This window comes from Rhinoraja longicauda, chromosome 3, assembly GCF_053455715.1.
Source record: "Rhinoraja longicauda isolate Sanriku21f chromosome 3, sRhiLon1.1, whole genome shotgun sequence".
Lineage (NCBI taxonomy): Eukaryota > Metazoa > Chordata > Chondrichthyes > Rajiformes > Arhynchobatidae > Rhinoraja > Rhinoraja longicauda.
Genome location: NC_135955.1, coordinates 96,213,601 through 96,232,483, shown reverse-complemented (window position 1 = coordinate 96,232,483; position 18,883 = coordinate 96,213,601). Strand labels below are relative to the sequence as shown.

The 18,883-nt window shown below is 49.8% G+C and overlaps 1 protein-coding gene across 1 annotated transcript in view; it reads left to right on the top strand.

The window, feature by feature from the left end:
• Positions 1–18,883, top strand: part of pdlim3a (PDZ and LIM domain 3a) — a 52,537-nt gene that overhangs the window by 7,047 nt on the left and 26,607 nt on the right. The gene's annotated exons all lie outside the window — the stretch shown is intronic.

The window sequence follows — 18,883 nt, the reverse complement described above, 5'->3', positions numbered from 1 at the left end:
GATCACCGACTGAGCAGGAACCCGACGCCTCGTTGACGATGGCTGAGCAGGGCACACCGGAGTCAAGCGCGGCAGGCGTTCATCTTCCGTTATTTTGGACGTACGCACCGCAAGCTTGGTTTATCCACGCCGAGGCTCAATTCCATATAAAGAAGGTGTCGGACGAGTCCACGAAGTACTTCTACCTCGTCAGCGCGCTATCGCCGGACACAACCAAGCGCGTGATGCGGTTCATCGTAAATTCACCTGCGGAAGACAAATACGAGGCCATGAAGAAGGTGTTACTACGAACCTTCGGGTTGAATAAGCATGGTGGTGCGGCAAAACTTCTGCACCTACCGGATCTTGGAGACCAACTGCCTTCCGTCCTCATGGCCGAAATGATGATGCTAGCCGGTGAGCATACGGATTGCCCGATGTTTGAACAGGCATTCCGCGAGAAACTTCCCGAGGATGTCCGACTGCTGCTTACGGATTGTTCTTTTAAGGACCCCGAAGCATATGCAGCGAAAGCGGACGCGCTCATAGCGGCAAAAAACAAGGCAAGTGGTTCAATCAACAAAGTCTCGACATCGGTGGCCACGCCACAGCGACGGCAAGATGGCGCCACGTCTCCCGCCAATTCTCCGAAAGCCCGCCAAAAAGATCCGCACAAGCGCGGCTGGTGCTATTATCACCTACGATGGGGTAACGAATCCCGCAACTGTCGTTTGCCTTGTACCTTCGCGGGAAATGCCTCGGCCGATCGTACATAGGGGCAGTTACGATTGGCCAGAACCGGCGCCTCTATGTCCATGATCGATTCACGGACACAGAATTTTTGGTAGACACGGGAGCCATCGTCAGCATAGTGCCGCCGACCGACCTCGAAACCAGATCGGGTAAGACAGGTCCCACCCTCATCGCGGTTAATGGCAGCCCAATTCGCACTTTCGGTACACGGAAGATGTCCCTTGTCTTAGGCCTCCGCACGTACGAATGGCCATTCATCATAGCCGACGTCAAACAAGCGATCCAGGGCGCAGATTTTCTCTGGGCTTTTTCACTGGTTCCTGATGTCCACGGTAACGACCTCCGACCCTCTGCCGAAGATGAGCACGTCGCTCCGACAATCGCCTCCTCGCCCAGCCCTACCGTCCAGGCCGTCGTCGCGGCCCCCGACTCGTATGCTGCGATTCTGGCAGAGTTCCCAGAGCTGCTCGTTCAACGTTTTGACGCACCTTCGGCTAAGCACGGTGTGGTCCATCACATCCGCACCGAAGGCCCTCCCGTTTTCGCTCGGGCCAGGAGACTACCGCCAGACAAACTGGTGGTGGCAAGGGCGGAGTTCAGGAAGATGGAGGAAATGGGAATTGTCCGTCAGTCTGACAGCCCGTGGGCCTCGCCGTTACACATGGTCTCCAAGGCATCTGGGGGGTGGAGGCCATGTGGTGATTATCGGCGTCTCAATGCTGTCACCACGGCTGATCGCTACCCCATACCGCACCTACAGGACTTTTCATCTGGGCTGGAAGGAGCGGTGGTGTTTTCCAAAATCGATTTGGTGCGAGGATACCATCAGATTCCGGTGCGACCGGAGGACATACAAAAAACTGCAACTATTACTCCGTTCGGGTTGTTTGAATGGTTGCGTATGCCTTTCGGTTTAAAGAACGCGGCACAGGCTTTCCAGCGACTGATGGACCGCGTGGGCCGGGGTTTACCCTTTTTGTTTATTTATTTAGACGACATCCTGGTAGCCAGCCCCTCAGTGCAGGAACACCAGGCCCATTTGCGGACCGTGTTCCAGCGGCTCCAAGACCACGGGCTCATTATCCAACCCTCCAAATGTCAATTCGGCCTGCCTGCCCTCGATTTTCTAGGGCACAGAATTACTCCTGCCGGCGCCGCCCCTTTGCCCGAGAAGGTGGAAGCTATCCGGGCTTTTCCCAGGCCCACCACAGTAAAAGGGCTGCAGGAGTTCGTAGGCATGGTTAATTTCTACCATAGATTCGTCCCGGCAGCGGCGCGAGTCCTGCGCCCGCTTTTCCAATGCCTTGCAGGGAATCCGGTAGAGTTGTTGTGGTCCCCGGCCGCAGAGTCGGCTTTTACGGCAGCTAAGGCAGCCTTGGCAGACGCCACCATGTTGGTCCATCCGAGCCCCTCCGCCCCCACGGCCCTGACGGTTGACGCCTCTGACGTGGCGGTGGGTGGAGTTCTGGAGCAGCAGGTCGGTGGCCGTTGGCAGCCTTTAGCGTTTTTCAGCCGGCAACTAAATTCGGCCGAGCTGAAATATAGCGCATTTGACCGAGAGCTTCTGGCTCTCTATTTAGCTGTCCGTCATTTCAGGTATTTCCTCGAGGGCCGCCCATTTGTGGCATTTACGGACCACAAGCCATTAACATTTGCTTTTTTGAAATTGTCTGACCCATGGTCGGCCCGCCAGCAGCGGCACCTGACTGCTATCTCCGAATTTACCACAGATGTCCGTCATATCGCGGGTAAGCTTAATGCCGTTGCTGACGCCCTGTCTAGACCTGCTTTTCCCCCTATTTCGGCGGTGGACTGCGAAGTGGATCCCCAGGAGCTCGCGGAGGCACAGCTCCTGGCGGATACCGTTTCGACGTACCAGTCCACCACTTCGGGATTGAAGTTGGCCCAGGTAGCTTGTGGGTCGGAGGGCACGAAAGTCTGGTGCGATGTTTCTCTTCCTCGTCCCAGGCCGGTAGTACCGCCCTCCCTTCAGCGCCGGGTTTTCGATGCCATTCATGGGCTGGCGCACCCGTCCATCCGCTCCACCTCTGCCTTGGTAGCAGCGAGGTTTGTCTGGCATGGCCTGCGGAAACAGGTAGCGGGGTGGGCACGTTCCTGCGTGCCCTGTCAGACCGCTAAAGTCCAGCGCCACGTCCAGCCCCCCGTACAGGATTTCGAGGTCCCGGCTTGTCGTTTTTTCCACATCCACGTGGATTTGGTCGGGCCTTTGCCTTCCTCCCGGGGCTACACCCACCTCCTCACGGTGGTGGATCGGTTCACCCGGTGGCCAGAGGCTTTCCCATTGTTTGATATCTCGTCAGCGTCTTGTGCTAGGACTTTGGCCCTTCATTGGGTAGCTCGTTTCGGGGTCCCGGCAGTTATTACAACTGACAGAGGGCCACAGTTCACTTCGTCCCTCTGGGCCGCGCTGGCGGAACTGTACGGGTCCAAGTTACAACCCACAACTGCATATCACCCCCAGGCAAATGGACTCGTAGAAAGGTTCCACCGCCAACTTAAGGCGTCCCTCAGTGCAAGGCTTGAAGGCCCGGACTGGGTAGACCAACTCCCTTGGGTTCTTTTGGGCATCAGGACTGCTCCTAAGCCAGATCTCGGTGCGTCGTCCGCAGAGCTAGTATATGGCTCGACACATCGAGTACCCGGAGATCTGTTTCCGGACCCTTCAGCCCTGCTCCCTACAGTCCCATCAGCGTTAGCATCTCTCCGGGAACGGGTGGGCTCCCTGGCTCCAGTGCCGACTTCACGTCATGGGTGTTCCATGGTACATGAACCGTCTTCCCTGAAGGACTGTGAGTTTGTTTTTCTGCGTAAAGATGCCCATCGCGCCCCGTTGCAGAAGGTCTATCAAGGGCCGTTCCGGGTTTTACGTAAGGGAACGGCTACTTTCACCTTAGACATGGGCGGCAAGAGTGAACTCGTCTCGGTGTCCCGGCTTAAACCTGCCCATTTGGACCCGGATCAACCAGTCCTGGTCGGTCAAACCCCTAGGAGAGGCCGACCTCCGTTAGTTCCGCCCAGTCCAGAAACCCCCGTTCCGACAGTTCCTCCAGGACCCCCCGTTTCGGCAGTTCCTCCAGAACCCCCCGTGCCGGTAGTTCCTCCAGAACCTCTCGTTCCGGCTGTTCCTCCAAGTCCGGAACCTCCGGCTCCTGTGGTTCAGGCTGTCCCTCTCCGTACTCGTTATGGTCGCGAAATCCGGCTCCCAGCTAGGTTCCGCACCTCGGGTTCTGGGGGGGGTCATGTAGCGACCATAGAGAATGGTCCAGGTCGTCGAACCCTCGGATTGGCCAGCGAGGTCACGTGGGAACGCGACCATGGGGATTGGTCCAGGGAACGACATCGCTGATTGGCCAGCGATGTCAGGTGCGCGTTTGGCGCCCGTTTTAGTCAGTTCGGCGAAGTCTTCAAGGAAGACAGTAAGTTTGTATTGGTTGTCCTGTACCTTGTTGTTTAACTCTGTATTCGTGTATTGCGGCTGCAATAAACTTCGTCTACAACCAACAAGTTTCGGACTCGCCATACTTTTACGTTTCGATAAGATCTCCTCTCATCCTTCTAAATTCAAGTGTATACAAGCCTATACAAGTGTATACAAGTGTGTACAAGTATAGAGCAGTAGAACATAAGTAGAGGCAACGTGGTGGCACAGCGGTAGAGTTGCTGACTTACAACGCCAGAGACCCGGGTTCGATCCTGACCACGGGTGCTGTCTGTACGGAGATTGTACGTTCTCCCCGTGACCTGCGTGGGTTTTCCTCCGAGATATTCGGTTTCCTCACACACCCCAAAGATGTACAGGTTTGTACGTTAGTTGGCTGCGGTATATTGTCCCTAGTGTGTGTAGGATAGTGGTGGTGTGCGGGGATCGCTGGTCGGCGCGGACGCGGTGGGCCTGTTTCCACGCTGTATCCCTAAACTAAACAGGCCCTTCTGCCTACAATGTCTGTGCCAAACATAATGCCAAGACCATCTCTTATCTACCTGCACACGATCCATAGCCCTCCATTCCCTGCATATCCATGTGCTATCCAAGAGTCTTCTTAATGTCCCTCGCGTATATCTGCTTCAATCATAAGGTCGCCAACTGTCCCGTATTAGCCGGGACATCCCGTATATTGGGCCAATTTGGTTTGTCCTGTACGGGACCGCCCTTGTCCCATATTAGGCCTGGGGGACACTGTAGGCCCGGACACTGTAGGTCCGGGGGGGCCGCTCTAGGCCCAGACACTGTAGGCCCGGAGGCCTGGACGCCGTCGAACGGAGGTTGCGTAGCAACCCGCCTCCCGGCCCGGGCGGCCACCATTGGTGGAGCGGGAGCATGTGGCCGTTGGCTGGGTGAGGTCACGTGGGGCGCGGGGCGGTGACGTCACCTTTTGTCCCTTATTTGGGAGTGGGAAAGTTGGCAACCCTATTCAAACACCACCAACATGGATAGGACAGGTTTAGAGGGATATGGGCCAAACGCAGGCAGGTTGGACTAATGTAGATGGGGTAGGTTGGGCGGTGTGGACAAGTTGGGCCGAAGGACCTCTTTCCACTCTCTTTGACTCTATGACCAACCCTGGCAGCATGATCCAGACACTCACCACCATCTTTAAAAAAAAACATGCCCCACACATCTCCTTTAAACTTTGCCCCTCTCACCTTAAAGCTATGCCCTTTTTTATTTGATTTTTCCATCCTGGGATAAGGCTCTGACTGTCTACCCTATCTATGCCTCTTTTACATTTTATATACAGCTATCGTGTCTCTCTGCGTCCTCTGTTGTTCCAGAGAAAAAGATCCAAATCTCTCCAAACTCTGCCTGCAGCTAATACCCTTTTTTTCAGTCAGAGAACTTTTTCAGTCAGAGAGTTGTAAATCTGTGGAATTCTCTGCCTCAGAAGGCAGTGGAGGCCAATTATCATATCATATCATATATATACAACCGGAAACAGGCCTTTTCGGCCCACCAAGTCCGTGCCGCCCAGCGATCCCCGTACATTAACACTATCATACACCCACTAGGGACAATTTTTACATTTGCCCAGCCAATTAACCTACATACCTGTACGTCTTTGGAGTGTGGGAGGAAACCGAAGATCTCGGAGAAAACCCACGCAGGTCACGGGGAGAACGTACAAACTCCTTACAGTGCAGCACCCGTAGTCAGGATCGAACCTGAGTCTCCGGCGCTGCATTAGCTGTAAAGCAGCAACTCTACCGCTGCACTACCGTGCCGCCCGAATGCATGCATTCTGAATGCATTCAAGAGAGAGCTAGATAGAGCTCTTAAGGATAGCGGAGTCAGGGGGTATGGGGAGAAGGCAGGAACGGGGTACTGATTGAGAATGATCAGTCATGATCACATTGAATGGTGGTGCTGACTTGAAGGGCCGAATGGCCTCCTCCTGCACCTATTGTCTATTGTCTATTACCCATCCTCATTGAAACGCACAGAGTAATGAAAGGCATAGATAGAGCGGATGTGGAGAGGATGTTTCCTCTGGTGGGAGAGTCTAGGACTAGAGGTCATAAGGGCGCTCTTTTAGAAAGGAGGTGAGGAGGAACTTCTTTCGTCAGAGGGTAGTTAATCTGTGGAACTAACTGCCACAGAGGGCTGTGGAGGCCAAGTCAGTGGATATTTTTAAGGCAGAGATAGACAAATTCTTGATTAGTACGGGTGTCAAGGGTTATGGGGAGAAGGCAGGAGAATGGGGTTAGGAGGGAGAGATAGATCAGCTATGACTGAATGGCGGAATAGACACAATAGACAATAGGTGCAGGAGGAGGTCATTCGGCCCTTCGAGCCAGCACCGCCATTCAATGTGATCATGGCTGATCATTCTCAATCAGAACCCCGTTCCTGCCTTCTCCCCATACCCCCTGACTCCGCTATCCTTAAGAGCTCTATCTAGCTCTCTCTTGAATGCATTCAGGGAATTGGCCTCCACTGCCTTCTGAGGCAGAGAATTCCACAGATTCACAACTCTCTGACTGAAAACGTTTTTCCTCATCTCCGTTCTAAATGACCTACCCCATTATTCTTAGACTGTGTGGCCCCTGGTTCTGGACTCCCCCAACATTGGGAACACTCGATGAGTCGAATGGCCTAATTCTACTCCCACAACTTGTGGACTTGTGAACTAAGGCAGGCTTTGTCTGCATGCTATCCAGTCAAATCACACTAGACTTGAGCACATCCAAGTTAAGGTTTTCAGAATGAAGAAGGGTCCTGATCTGAAACATCACCTCTCTCTGTTCTCCAGAGATGTAACTTGACCACTGAGTTATTCCCTGCACTTTGTGTTCTAGGCAAGATTCCAGCATCTTTAGCTCCTTGTGTCTTCCAAATATTCACTGGAGTTTAGAAGGATGAGAGGGGATCTTATAGAAACATATTAAATTATAAAAGGACTGGACAGTCTAGATGCAGGAAAAATGTTCCCAATGTTGGGGGAGTCCAGAACCAGGGGCCACACAGTCTAAGAATAAAGGGGAGGCCATTTAAAACTGAGGTGAGAAAAAACTTTTTCACCCAGAGAGTTGTGAATTTGTGGAATTCTCTGCCACAGAAAGCAGTGGAGGCCAATTCACTGGATTAATTTAAAAGAGAGCTAGATAGAGCTCTGGAGGCTAGCGGAATCAAGGGATATGGGGAGAAGGCAGGCACGGGTTACTGATTGTGGATGATCAGCCATGATCACAATGAATGGCGGTGCTGGCTCGAAGGCCCAAATGGCCTCCTCCTGCATCTGTTTTCTATGTTTCTGTGTTTCTATTACATCTTGGACTTGGGTTCACAAAATGAAATGCATTCCTTGCGACCATCCACGGTCGTTGGCCAACCCAAGGAGCTGCTGAATACAAAGTAGAACTCATTTCACCCCTGCCATTGGGAAGAAGGTACAGGAGCCTGAAAACTATAACATCCAGGTTCAGGGGCAGCTTCTTCCTGACAGGCATCAGGCTATTAAACACTACAACCTCAAATAAGCTCTGAACTATGTCGGCTTGGGCCATTGGTTTTGGCTTTTTGCACTTTTGTTGTCTGTTTGTTTGTTTAGTTTAGTTTAAAAATACAGTGCGGAAACAGGTCCTTCGGCCCACCGAGTCCGCACCGACCAGTAATGCCCACACTCTAGCACTATCCTACGCACACTAGGGACAATTTACAATTTCACCAAACCAATTAGCCTGACAAACCTGTACGTCTTTAAGAGTGTGGGAGGAAACCGGAGCAACTTTGGAATAAAGGAATGGGTGATGTTTCGGGTCGAGACTAGGGTTGCCAGCTGTCCCATATTGGCAGGGACATCCCGTATATTGGGCTAAATTGGTTTGTCCCGTACGGGACCGCCCTTGCCCCGTATTAGGCCCGGGGGCCGCTGTAGGCCCGGGCACTGTTGGCTCGGACACTGTAGGCCCGGACACTGTAGGCCCGGACACTGTAGGCCCGGACACTGTAGGCCCGGTGGACACTGTAGGCCCGGTGGCCGCTGTAGGCCCGGACAGTGTAGGCCGGAGGCCCAGGCGCCGCCTAACGGAGGTTGCGTAGCAACCAGCCTCCCGGCCCGGGCGGCCACCATTGGCGGAGCGGGAGCACGTGTCCACTGGCTGGGTGAGGTCACGTGGGGGCGTGGCGCAGTGACGTCACCTTTTGTCCCTTATTTGGGAGTGAGAAAGTTGGCAACCCTAGTCAAGACCCTCCTTCAGACTGAGGGTCAGGAGAGAGGGAGGCATAGAGATATGGAAGGGTAAGGTGCGAAACGGGAGCTCAAACAGGAAGTAGATCACAGAAAATGTAGTATAGATCATTGTTAGCTGAGGGGAGGTGACAGTGAGGCGTATAATCAATAAAACCTAATCAGGAGATGGAACATGTCGGGTCTAATACGTGGGCAAGTTGGGCCGAAGGGCCTGTTTTCACGCTGTATGACTCTGAGACGTGCATTTATACAGGCCGTTTACCAATCGCAGGACGCAAATGAAATACTTCAGAAGAGCACTCATGGTTGTAATGTGTCAACTGATCTTTGCTAGTGGAAAGGTCTCTGAAAATACTAACATGTTTTACACCATCGCTCATGCATTCCCTCGGCTAGAACTGACTGCAATAGTCTTGTAGGCTTGCGATAAATATTTTGAAACGAATGTCCAATTTTTTTGTTTGCATGAGATTGTCTTGAGATTGTGCTGCCTCAAAAAAAAAGACTTGGGACCCACGCTGGTGAACTTTGGTAGAGGGCACTTTTGGGTGCAATGGGATCTAGTAATTCGGTTTTGTTTTGTCCCGTTCACTGCCACCATCCCCCACTGAAACCATCCAAACTGACTGACCTTTTCGCTCACGGCTCTGGCCTGTGAAGTATGGCGTTCTTTGAACTCAGTGGGGAAGCTCCCTTCAGCTGTTTGGACTTGTGTTTTCCTCTCACTTACCTCACTCACCAAATATCCCCAATTACGCTCAGTCAGGGAAATTTATTTGCAGAGAGCCGAGTCAATTAACTGTAAGAAAATAACTGCAGATGCTGGTACAAATTGAAGGTATTTATTCACAAAATGCTGGAGTAACTCAGCGGGTCAGGCAGCATCTCGGGAGAGAAGGAATGGGTGACGTTTCGGGTCGAGACCCTTCCTGTCTCCACCTATATCCTTCCTTTGTCCCGCCCCCCTGACATCAGTCTGAAGAAGGGTCTCGACCCGAATCATCACCCATTCCTTCTCTCCCGAGATGCTGCCTGACCTGCTGACTATGGGTGCTGTCTGGACGGAGTTTGTACGTTCTCCTCGCGACCTGCGTGGGTTTTCTCCGGGCGCTCCGGTTTCCTCCCACACTCCAAACAAGTGCGGGTTTGTCGGTTAATTGGGCTTCGGTAAAAATTATAAATTGTCCCCAGCATGTGTGTAGGATAGTGTTAGTGTCGGTCGATGAACATGGACTCCGTGGGCCGAAGGGCCTGTTTCCGTGCTGTATCTCTAAACTAAATAAATTAAACTTAATGTTACAATTTTATTGACGATAGACAATAGGTGCAGGAGGAGGCCAGTCGGCCCTTCGAGCCAGCACCGCCATTCAATGTGATCATGGCTGATCATCCACAATCAGTACCCCGTTCCTGCCTTCTCCCCATACCCCCTGACTCTGCTATCCTTAAGAGCTCTATCTAGCTCTCTCTTGAATGCATTCAAAGAATTGGCCTCCACTGCCTTCTGAGGCAGAGAATTCCACAGATTCACAACTCTCTGACTGAAAAAGTTTTTCCTCATCTCGAATGCATTGGCTCTGTGTTCTGAGAAGTTTGGCAGCCCTAGTGCTGGGTCCGTTACTGTTTGTCATCTACATCAATGATTTGGATGCGAATGCACATGGCATGATTGGTAAGTTTGCAGATGATACAAAAGTGAGTGGTTTTGCAGATAGTGAAGATGGTTGTGAACGATTGCAGCAGGATCTGGATCGATTGGCCAGGTGGGCGGAGGAATGGTTGATGGAATTTAATACCGAGAAGTGTGAGGTGTTGCATTTTGGGACGTCTAACATGCACAGGACCTACACAGTAAATGGTCGGCCTCTGGGTAGTGTTGTAGATCAAAGGGATCTAGGAGTGCAGGTGCATGGTTCCTTGAAGGTCGAGTCACAGGTGGATAAGGTGGTCAAAAAGGCTTTTGGCACATTGGCCTTCATCAGCCAGAGTATTGAGTGTAGAAGTTGGGAGGTCATGTTGCAGTTGTATAAGACGTTGGTGAGGCCGCATTTAGAGTATCGTGTTCAGTTCTGGGCACCACGTTATAGGAAAGATGTTGTCAAGATGGAAAGGGTACAGAGGCGATTTACAAGTATGTTGCCAGGACTGAGCTATAGGGAGAGGTTGAGTAGACTGGGACTCCCAGCGACACAGGAGGATGAGGGGCGATTGTATAGATCACGAGAGGAATAGACCGGGTACATGTACAGAGCCCCTTGCCCAGAGTAGGTGAATTGAGAACCTGAGGGCATTGGTTTAAGGTGAAGGGGAAAAGCTTTAAAAGGAATCTGAGGGGTGACTAGTGTAGCTGGGACATGTTGGCCGGTGTGGACAAGTTGGGAAGAGCGGTCTGTCTCCACGCTGTAGCACTCTAGGGCTCAATCAACCTACAGACCTGAATGCCTTTGGAGTGTGCGAGGAAACCGGAGAAACCGGGACAGCGGTAGAGTCTCCAGTGTGAAGGATAGTGTTAATGAACGGGGATTGGGGAGAAGGCAGGAACGGGGTACTGATTGAGAATGACCAGCCATGGTCACATTGAATGGCGGTGCTGGCTCGAAGGGCCGAATGGCCTACTCCTGCACCTATTGTCTATTGTTGGTTGGAGTGGACTCGGTGGGGCCAAAGGGCCTGTTTGTATCTCTAAACTAAAAGACTATATGACCAGAAAGTTTGGTAAACCATTGGCAAATGCGGAACGTATAATTTAGAAAAACTTGATTAGAGTACAGCCCAATACTTAGCCTGTTTGTAAAGTTCCAATGGGAAAGCAGGAAAACGTTGCTCTTCATAGCAGTGTCATTAATCAAATGCTGCCAATTGGCTTTCTCCCTGAGCACAAGTAAAATGTCTCAGTACAAACTGTAGTTTCACAATTGTTGTGTGAGGCTCTCTGAGTAACGTCGCAAACATCAAGGTGGCGCAGCGGTAGAGTTGCCGCGTGATGGCTCCAGAGACTCGGGTTCGACCCTGACTACGGGTCGTGCTGCCCGTGCGGAGTTTGTACGTTCTCCCCGTGACCTACGAGGTTTTTCTCCGGGTGCTCCGGTTTCCTCCCACACTCCAAAGACGCACAGGTTTGTAGGTTAATTGGCTTTGGTAAAAAAAAAAAAATTGCCCCCAGTGTGTGTAGGAAGGATAGGGCCAGTGTACGGGGATCGCTGGCCGGCACGGACTAGGTGGGCCGAAGGGCCTGTTTTCGCACTGTATCTCTAAACTAAACTAAACTAAACTAATCACACTCTGACCTTTACTGCTTTATGGAAATGCTTTGGCCTGTGTTATAAACGTAATGTGTGAAACCAAGTGCACTCCACAAACTGGATGTGAATCGGGAAAGCTGATATGGAAAACCGTCGGGACTCCTTGCACCTGTTACAGAGCCACATGCCCTCGGTGAAATCTGTTGAAAGGGCAGTCAAGTGCATCCGGACCAAAATCCATGAAGCTACCGTGTTACTTCAGAATCGGAGAAGCTTGAACGAGCGCACTACCAGACTCTGGAACAGCTACTTCCTTCAGATAGTCCCTTGTTTTCCCTCTCTCTCTCTCCATCCCCTCCCCCTTCCCAGTTCTCCCACCAGTCTTCCTGTCTCCCACTACATTCTATCTTTGTCCCCTCCCCCTCCCCTGACATCAGTCTGAAGAAGGGTCTCGACCCGAAACGTCAGCCCATTCCTTCTCTCCAGAGATGCTGCCAGACCCGCTGAGTTACTCCAGCATTTTGTGACCACCTTTCCCCTCTGTTATCAGGCTTCTGAACGGTCCTCCATAAGCTAGGGTACTGTCCGATTCACCTCTACCCCATTGTGGACATTGGACTTTGTCTCTGGAACTGATGCGCTACAATGCTGAGAACTATATTCTGCACTCTGTATCTTCCCCTTTGCTCTCCCTATTGTACTTGAACTTGACTTGATTTATGTATGGTATTTTCTAATCTGTTTGGATAGCATGCCAAAAAAAAAACTTTTTAACTGAACCTCAGTACACGTGACACTTGCCCAGAGTAGGGGAATCGAGGACCAGAGGACTTGGTTTAAGGTGAAGGGGAAAAGATTTAATGGGAATCTGAGAGGTAACTTCATCACACAAAGAGTGGTGGGTGTATGGAACAAGATGCCAGAGGAGGTAGTTATGGCAGGGATTAAACCTATATTAATCAAACAATTTTTGAAACCATTATATATTATTGAGTTATAGAGTGATTCAGCGTGGAAACAGGCCCTTTGGCCCAACTTGCCCACACTGACCAACATGACCCATCTACACTAGTCACACCTGCCTGCGTTTGGCCCATATCCCTCTAAACCCTCATATCCCTCAGTCAGAGAGTTGTGAATCTGTGGAATTCTCTGCCTCAGAAGGCAGTGGAGGCCAATTCTCTGAATGCATTCAAGAGAGAGCTAGATAGAGCTCTTAAGGATAGCGGAGTCAGGGAGTATGGGGATAAGGTAGGAACGGGGTACTGATTGAGAAAGATCAGCCATGATCACATTGAATGGCGGTGCTGGCTCGAAGGGCCGAATGGCCTCCTCCTGCGTCTATTGTCTATTGTCTATTGTCTATTGTCTAAACCTTTCCTATCCATGTACCCGTCTAAATGTTTCTTAAACGCGATAGTCCCTGCCTCAACGACCTCCTCCGGCAGCTCGTTCCATACACCCACCACTCCTTGTGTGAAAAAGTTATCCCTCAGATTCCTATGAAGTCTTTTCCCTTTCAACTTAAACCTATGTTCTCTGGTCCTCGATTCTCCTACTCTGGGCAAGAGACGCTATGTGTCTACACGATCTATTCCTCTCATGATTTTGTACACCTCTGTAAGATCACCCTTATTAAACACTTCTGAATGTTTGGTACAATTTGAAGGAACGGAGTAGTTTTAAGTCTGCTGGCGAATTGACACAAATTCCTCTGTTGTTGAATAACAGTTCCAAAATTCAATGTTTACACAAGAATTAAACTATGAAACTGACTTTGCAACAAAGCTTCTCATGCCATTGGAATGAATAAGCTGCAGTATGAAAGATTTCAGTGCTCTGGTCTCCATTCCAAGTATATCCAGCTAATGTTTCAGAATATAAGATTATTAAGGGGTTGGACACGTTAGAGGCAGGAAACATGTTCCCAATGTTGGGGGAGTCCAGAACCAGGGGGCCACAGTTTAAGAATAAGGGGTAGGCCATTTGGAACGGAGATGAGAAAAAAAAATTCAGTCAGAGAGTTGAAAATCTGTGGAATTCTCTGCCTCAGAAGGCAGTGGAGGCCAATTCTCTGAATGCATTCAAGAGAGAGCTAGGTAGAGCTCTTAAGGATAGCGGAGTCAGGGGGTATGGGGAGAAAGCAGGAACGGGGTACTGATTGAGAATGATCAGCCATGATCACATTGAATGGTGGTGCTGGCTCGAGGGGCCGAATGGCCTCCTACTGCGCCTATTGCCTATTGTCTATCCCGTAGAAAACCCATGCATGTCAGAGGATCGAACCCGTGTCTCTGGTGCTGCAAGGCAGCAACTCTACCGCTGTGTTATCATGCCACCCCTCTATTTATTCATTCCAAAAACTGCAGACGGTCACTGAGGACCATCGACCCCGCTGTGAAAAACCATCACGCCTCCAGATTCAGGGACAGTTTCTTCCCAGCTGTTATCAGGCAACTGAACCGTCCCACCACAACCAGAGAGCAGTGCTGACCTACCATCTACCTCATTGGAAACCCTCGGACTATCTTTGATTGGACTTTATCTTGCGTTAAAGTTATTCGGTTATCCTCTTTATCATGTATCTGTACACTGCGGAAGGCTCGATTGCTCCGTCTGGACATCTCCGCAGTAAACCTCATGAAGATTGGAGCAATGGTACAAGTAGGGTTGCCAACTTCCTCACTCCCAAAATAAGGGACAAAGGGTGATGTCACCGCCCCCGCGCCCCACGCCCCCTCACCCAGCCGGCGGCCACGTGCTCCCGCTCCACCAATGGCGGCCGCCCGGGCCGTCCCTTATGGGACAAACCAATGTAGCCCAAAATACGGGATGTCCCGGCTGATACGGGACAGCTTGCAACCCTAGATACAAGGCTCTGTGTTCACCTCACGCTTGCCTGGAATGTATAAGCAACCATTCCATGTGACCATTGACCAATTTCAGGTTTTAGTGAAATTAATTTCACTGTTATTGTTCACAAATGCCGCTGTTATGATTTAGGATGATCAGCCATGATCACATTGAATGGCGGTGCAGGCTCGAAGGGCCGTATGGCTTACTCCTGCACCTATTTTCTATGTTTCTATGTAATCAGGCAACTGAACCATCCTACCGCAACCAGAGAGCAGTCCTAAACTGCTACCTACCTCTTTGGTGACCCTTGGACTATCCTTGATCGGACCTTGCTGGCTTTGCCTTGCACTGAACATTATTCCCTTATCATGTACACTGTAAATGGCTCGATTGTAATCATGTATTGTCTTTCCGCTGACTGGTTAGCACGCAACAAAAAGGCTTTTCACTGTACCTCGGTACACGTGACAATAAACTGGACTGAACTAAGAAAGCATGATTATTTTCAGAGGACTAAGAATGTCCTTTTCTCCCCAAACACCATCAAAGCCAAAGCAAAAAATATTGCTTGGAATTTGCTAACTGTAGATAAGAGAATGTTATAATGTCGATAAGAGAACTGTAGATAAGAGAGTTCTTAAGGATAGCGGAGTCAGGGGTTATGGGGAGAAGGCAGGAACAGGGTACTGATTGAGAATGATCAGCCATGATCACATTGAATGGCGGTGCTGGCTCGAAGGGCCGAATGGCCTACTCCTGCACCTATTGTCTATTGTCTATTGTCTATAATGTAAATGGGCACCTTGGCCTTTATCAGCCAGAGTATTGAGTATAGAAGTTGGGAGGTCACGTTGCAGTTGTACAAGACGTTGGTGAGGCCACATTTAGTGTGGTGTGTTCACCATGTTATAGGGAAGATGTTGTCAAGCTGGAAAGGGCGCAGAACAGATTTACGAGGATGTTGGCAGGACTCGAGGGCCTGAGCTGTAGGGAGAGGTTGAGTAGGCTGGGTCTCTATTCCTTGGAGTGCAAGGAGGGTGAGGGATGATCTTGAAAGAGGTGTACAAAATCATGAGAGGAATACATTGGGTAAACGCACAGAGTCTCTTGCCCCGAGAAGCATCGCGACCTCCGCCATGTTCTACAGCATCGTGCCATCTCAGAGGTCAATAACAATGTCAGCAAATTGTGAAGAACTTAAATAGCAGAACACACTTTAAATTAGGAATTGAGTCAAAACTAAGTCTCTGGTGGAATTTGTTGTATTAGGCAGAGAGGCCTGAGGAATGAATCACCAGTGAAGTGGCACAGCTGAGACTGTACATGCATTTCTGGAATGGGGATTATCTGTCATGATAAGAAGTCAGGAAGATGAAGCCAGTCCATGCTGCAGAAAACCAAAAAAGGCTGATCACCGCAGGAAATAAAACCCAGCATTTCTTTCAAACGCCTGGCTGTCGAACAACAGAGTTGAGACACAAGAAACTAGACGCTGGAATCTTGCGCAAACCACAAAGTGCCTGAGGAATGGCTGGGCGATCTTATAGAGATGTACAAAATCATGAGAGGAATAGATCGGGTAGACGCACAGAGTCTCTTGCCCAGAGTAGGGGAATCGAGGACCAGAGGACACAGGTTCAAGGTGAAGGGGAAAAGATTTAATAGGAACCGAGGGGTAACTTTTTCACACTGAGGGTGGTGGGTGTATGGAACGAGCTGCCAGAGGAGGTTGTTGAAGCTGGGACTATCCCATCATTTAAGAAAAGGTTGGACAGGTGCATGGATAGGACATGTTTGGAGGGCTATGGACCAAGCGCAGGCAAGTGGGGCTAGGGTAGCTGGGACATTGTTGGCCAGTGTGGGCGAGTTGGGCCGAAGGGCCTGTTTCCACACTATATCACTCTATGACTTTATGACTCTATGCCAGAATAAGTGAGAGGATGTTGCCAGGACTCGAGAGTGTGAGCTATAGGGAGAGGTTGAGTAGGCTGGGATTCTATTCCTTGGAGCGCAGATGGATGAGGTGTGATCTTGTTGAGGTGTACAAAATCATGATAGGAATAGATCGGGTAGAAGCACGCAGAGTGTCTTGCCCAGAGTAGGGGAATGGAGAACTAGAGGACATAGGTTTAAGGTGAGGGGGGGAACGTTTGCACACAATGGATGGTGGGTGTATGGAACGAGTTGCCAGAGGAGTTGGTTGAGAGCGTTACAATCGCAAAATCTTAGCAACATTTAGACAGTTACATGGATAGGATAGGTTTCATAGAAACATAGAAACATAGAAAATAGGTGCAGGAGTAGGCCATTCGGCCCTTCGAGCCTGCAACGCCATTCAATATGATCATGGCTGATCATCCAACTCAGTATCCCGTACCTGCCTTCTCTCCATACCCCCTGATCCCTTTAGCCACAAGGGCCACATCTAACTCCCTCTTAAATATAGCCAATGAACTGGCCTCAACTACCTTCTGTGGCAGAGAATTCCACAGATTCACCACTCTCTGTGTGAAAAAAAACGTTCTCATCTCAGTCCTAAAAGAATTCCCCCTTATCCTTAAACTGTGACCCCTTCTTTTGGACTTCCCCAACATCGGGAACAATCTTCCTGCATCTAGCCTGCCCAACCCCTTAAGAATTTTGTAAGTTTCTATAAGATCCCCCCTCAGTCTTCTAAATTCCAGCGAGTACAAGCCGAGTCTATCCGGTCTTTCTTCATATGAAAGTCCTGCCATCCCAGGGATCAATCTGGTTTAGAGTGATTAGGGCCAAACGCAGGCAGGTGGGACTAGTTTAGATGGGGCATGTTGGTCGGCGTGGGCAGGTTGAGCCAAAGGGCTTGTTTCCACGCTGTATCACTATAAAGTAACCGAGGCAGCATGAGACAGAAGTTGAACATTTAAAAGACACTCTGACAGGTACATGGATAAGAAAGATTCAGGGAGATACGGATCAAATGCACGTTAATGGAACCAGCTTAGATGGGGCATCTCGAACGGAATGGATGAGTTAAGATGTCGGCCTGTTTCTGTGCTGTGTGACTGTCGGATTGGCTGCCAAAGCCAAAACAGATGTCCTGAATCAATATAATGCCATTCCAAACCGCTTCCAATTTAAATTAAATGTCAAAGTTCTCTGATGGAGATGTTGTTTTGAAGGACGTTATCTCCCACAATTCACTGCACGATTAATTTTAAGCACATTGAATTATTTTAAGTGAAGTCTAACATAATAGACTGCATTTTCCCGAAGCAATTTTCCATTTGGCAGCAGGCAATGTTTTGTGATATGTAAAATAAAATAATTAAATATGTGGAAAGGGTACAGAGAAGATTTACGAGGATGTTGCCAGGACTAGAGGGTGTGAGCTATAGGGAGAGGTTGAGTAGGCTGGATCTCTATTCCTTGGAGCGCAGGAGGATGAGGGGAGATCTTATAGAGGTGTACCAAAATCATGAGAGGAATAGATCGGGTAGATGCACAGAGTCTCTTGCCCAGAGTAGGGGAATCGAGGACCAGAGGACTTATGTTTAAGGTGAATGGGAAAAGATTTAATAGTTTCAAAGGTCTTTTATTGTCACGTGTACCAATTAAGGTGCAGTGATATGTGAATTACCATACTAAAAAAGCAACAAGACGCACAACTACAATTACGGAGGTAAGAGATTAAAAAAGCTTACCCCAACCCCCTCCGGTTTCTTCCCACACTCCAAAGATGTGCGGGCTTGTAGGTTAATTGACCTGTAAATTGTCCCTTGCAGTGTGTAGGATATAGAAACATAGAAACATAGAAAATAGGTGCCGGAGGAGGCCATTCGGCCCTTCGAGCCAGCACTGCCATTCATTGTGATCATGGCTGATCATCCACAATTAGTAACCTGTGCCCAACTGCTCCCCATATCTCTTGATTCCACTTGCCCCCTGAGCTCAATCTAACTCTCTTAAATTCATCCAGTGATTTGGCCTCCACTGCCCTCTGTGCCATAGAATTCCACAAATTCACAACTCTCTGGTTGAAAACGTTTTGGGACTTCCCCAACATCGGGAACAATCTTCCCGCATCTAGCCTCTCCAACCCCTTAAGAATTTTATATGTTTCAATAAGTCTTCTAAATTCCAGCGAGTATAAGCCTAGTCGATCCAGTCTTTATTCATATGAAAGTCCTGCCATCCCAGGGATCAATCTGGTGAACCTTCTCTGTACTCCCTCTAAGGCTAGAATGTCTTTCCTCAGATTAGGAGACCAAAACTATACACAATACTCCAGGTGCGGTCTCACCAAGGCCCTGTAGACCAAGGCCCTGTACAAACTAATCTACACTAAACTAAACTGATGTGTGTGTG